This window comes from Amblyomma maculatum, chromosome 1 (genome assembly GCF_055883805.1).
Source record: "Amblyomma maculatum isolate TAMU_Amacu chromosome 1, ASM5588380v1, whole genome shotgun sequence".
In the NCBI taxonomy this organism is placed as follows: Eukaryota; Metazoa; Arthropoda; class Arachnida; order Ixodida; family Ixodidae; genus Amblyomma; species Amblyomma maculatum.
In genome coordinates, this window is record NC_139344.1 from 420,311,189 (window position 1) to 420,315,287 (window position 4,099).

General features: G+C 47.0%; 1 non-coding gene across 1 annotated transcript; it reads left to right on the top strand.

The window, feature by feature from the left end:
- Window positions 1-486: 486 nt before the first annotated feature.
- TRNAS-ACU (transfer RNA serine (anticodon ACU)) lies at window positions 487-559 on the top strand. Its single transcript has one exon. It is a non-coding gene; the product is annotated as a tRNA-Ser (tRNA).
- The last annotated feature ends 3,540 nt before the right edge of the window (window positions 560-4,099 follow it).

A 4,099-nucleotide genomic window follows, 5' to 3' on the forward strand; every position in this document is an offset into this window, starting at 1 on the left:
ACGGCGGTGACCTACCTGCCCCAGCTACATCAGGGGACTACCCTTCCAGAAATTCGTGAAATAAAAATAAAAGCGTTGTGTTTTATCACTATCGTTGCTACTCCTAAGACGAAGCTTAAGCATACTATTATTCCTTTTTATAGCGCAGATCTTTGGCGCCCCGTTGTCCCTCGTAATAATAATAAATGGTTCACAGGAAGGGAAAGGCGCGGTAACAGTCTCACTTGTTTTCTACGGACACCTCAACCGCGCCGTAAGGGAAGGGATGAAGGTGGGAGTGAAAGTGGAAAAAGAGAAAGGGGAGCCGTAGTGGAGAGCTATACGGAGTAATTTCGACCTCCTGGGGACCTTTAACGTGCGCTAACATCGCACAGCACACGGACGCCTCTTCGTTTCGCCTCCATCGAAACGCAGCCGCCGAGGTCGGGTTCGAACCCGGGTACTCCGGCACAGTAGTCGGGCGTCTTACCACTGCACCACCGCCCCGCCGGGGTGGCGCAGTGGTTACGGCGTTCGACTACTGTTCGGAAGGACGCGGGATCGAATCCCGGCCTCGGCGGCCGCTTTTCGATGGAGGCGAAAAGCAAGGTGCCCGTGTGCTGTGCGATGTCAGTGCACGTTAAAGAACCCCAGGTGGTCGAAATTTCCGGAGTCCTCCACTACGGCGTCTCTCATAGCCTGAGTCGCTTTGGGGCGTTAAACCCCATAAACCAACCAACCAACCACTGCACCAACCTGGCGGGGCTTGTCCCTCGTAACCAGCACCACTTTCACTCCCACCTTCCTTCTTTCCCTTACGGTGTGATTCAGGTGTCCACAGAAACAAGAGTGATAGATACTGTTCTTTTCGATTGTAACCAGCTCCACTTTCCCTCCCACCTTCCTTCCTTCCCTTACTGCATAATTCAGGCGTCCACAGAAGCGTGTTGGAGGCGAAACGAAGAGGCGTCCGTGTGCTGTGCGATGTCAGCGCACGTTAAAGATCCCCAGGTGGTCGAAATTACTCCGTAGCCCTCCACTACAGCTCCCCGCTCTCTCCACTTTCACTCCCACCTTACTCCCTTCCCTTACGGTGCGGTTAAGGTGTTCACAGAAAACAAGCGAGACAGTTACCGCGCCTTTCCTTTCCTATAAAGCAATCAGAAGCAAGTGTGACAGATACTGCGCTTTTCTATTTCTGTGAACCAGTTATGAAAGGCATGCTTCAGAGCTCAAGTAGAAGACGTGACCACACATGGTACACACTGCTGAGGTAACAATTTAGGAATAATGCGAGCGCCCACACCGAGTAACCGCAGTAACCGAGAATTCACACACTCGCAGAAAAAAGCCTCATATTTTGATGTAGTTTGCGTATATACATCTAGTTTGATAGTCCGGATCTCTAGCCGATCGTCTCTTGTTTGATAGTCCGGATCTCTAGCCGATCGTCTCTTGTTTCCAGGAAGGCACGGCCCAGATCTAGCCCGCCCTAATTTTCCTTTAAAACAAATAATTCTTTAAATTCGATCAGACATTTGTTAACTTTGGCAACAGCGTTTTCAAGCCAGTTGAAGTTATCTGCGAAGGTTCTTTCTTCTCGTCTGCAGCTTGTGGCATTCGTCTCTTCGCCGCGCAACGTTTCTATGGGCCCACGCGCTGCCTCCCGCAACCTCCCAATAACTTAATTGCTCTCTTCATTTTTTCGACCACTAAGCTTCCTTCATAACAGTCAAGAATTCTTAGTGGAGTGTTTTTTGAAGGAATATACGTGAAAAATAATATAGTTGTCTGTAATAGTACATAGATGTCTTGCTTGAAATCTTTACCTTAATGTATAGAAAAAAGGCGAAACAGCCGACGAGCTGCGCTCAAAAGTCGCGTTAGAAAGTAATGTAATCGTGACAATTTTTCATCCTGTCACCACTCGATAGTGATGCAAGTCTCTAGCAGCATTGGGATGAGGTGTAATTTTATTCAATAAGTGTTGAGGCACGTCCAGACTCTGTGCTAAGCCGCCAAAAAACCAAGTTTGCTCCTACATATACGTAAGTCGCAGTCTTTCTTCTTATCCCGTATAGGTTTGAAGCCCTTACGAACACAAGTCTTATTAAAATATGGGCATGGGCTTGTTCGTAAATTAAAGTTAACAAAAAGCGTGAAAAAGACAGGCACAAGAGAAGTCAGAAGCAAGCTCTAGCAAGAAATAACATAGATAAGTTCTTGTATGTGTCCTCTCTTTACCATGTTTTTTTAACGCGTTCTGCTCACGAACACAGGTCCTCTTTTGAAAGCATTAGCCAGCAGGCTCGGTTTTTCCTTCAACAGTTCTTCATTTTGTTTTGAATTTGATAGGAATCCGATCCTCTTGCCATCTCCCCACCATAGGCCTTAAGGACAGTTATCTTTGGAATCTTGCAGACGACCTCAAGCAGTGTTTGTCGCACCGGATAGTGCGACAAGCCCTCAATTTTACAGGAACTCTCGACACCCGCAGGGCGTGCAGGACTCTCGCACGGTTCTAAGCCGCGATTTTCAGATTAATCGTTGCACATTTAGGAGAAGAACGCGGAAAGAAAGATGACACGCCGGACTGGTGCTTTTAGCACGTGTATTGGATCCCTATTTCTGCCTGTGTTAGTCTCTAAAATGCTCTGCCCACAAATCCGTAGAGAGCATATCACCTAGCCCACTTTAGTATTCTTTTGAGCCGGGATATAAAGGATTAGTATTGCTCTATCCGGATTTCCACAACACTGCATTTCTGATAGGTTAGCGTGACGTAATCCTAAAGATCTCTTGAGTGCAAGCACATTATTCAGCAGTTAAGCCTGTGTATTAGCAATAGCTATAGGCCCTTTATGTTCAAACGTGAAAGGTTGTCTTTTAAAGTGCCAGATACATCGTACACTTGAAGAATTTAACATAAATTTGAAATGGCGAGACGTAGGCATATACAAGAAAAGTCTGTAAACCTCTGGGCTAAAGATATGCAAAAATAAAGGCCCATGTTTGGACGAATGAAGCATAACTACGAGCTGCAAACATAAATTCAAGGCGAACAATTGCAGTGGAGCTTTGCGTACGAGATGCCTTCATAAAGAGAAAAAGGGAACGCATACTTCGAATGAAGCAAACGATAGAGCTACATGTATGCAGAAGCTGAAGTATAGTAGTGAAGAACAGCGGTTATGCTGGTGTAATAGTGTAACGTAGCGTTACACAGAAGGCACTCTTCACCGAGAAACACCAGCAACAAGTCAGGTTAGCACGAAACGAAACACCGTTTCACTTCGTCGTCTTTTTCCCAATGCCTCGTGTAATTCTCCGTTATCTTCTAGGAATGGCATGGGGTGTCATTGCTCTCCTTCTTCGCAGCATCACCTTGATGCAGCCAACCAGTAGCAGACTGATGAGCTGACAGATGGTGTGCCAGGCTGATATAGTAAGACCCCAACACAAAACGGGGCGCCATTATTTTCGAGATCAGTCAACGGGGCGGTCGTGGTAGGAAGGTTTCATCCGAACTAGGTTTACAAAGTCAGTAAACGTGCGTCGTCTGCGGCTTGACGAGTCTTTAGTCGCGGATTCAACTTTGTAGTAACGTCACTGATGCGGCCGAGGACACGGTATGGGCCGAAGTACCGGCGCAGCAATTTTTCAGTCAGTCCGCGATGACGAATGGGCGTCCAAATCCAGACATAGTCTCCAGACCTTTAGGCAACGAAGCGCCAGCGGTCAGCATCTAGTTGCTATTATATATATATATATATATATATATATATATATATATATATATATATCATCGGCCTGATTATACCCACTGCAGGGCGAAGGCCTCTCCCATATTTCTCCACTTGTAGGGGTGTGTGTTGTGGGTATATATTGTAGGGGTTTGTTTATTCAGATGGATATAGCCGCTCAAGAGGAACTCGCAGCGGAGCGTCTGGCGTGGCGAATCAGCAAGGCAGCGACCAACTTCGTCCTCGAGCCCGCCAACACGCGATGCATGGCAGTGGCTATGAAGACGAAGATTACTACACTACATTTCCCCCCCGGGTAGAGAAGGAGCCATCCTGGCGACTTATGGAGCCGACAGAACAGACGGATCGTAGTATGG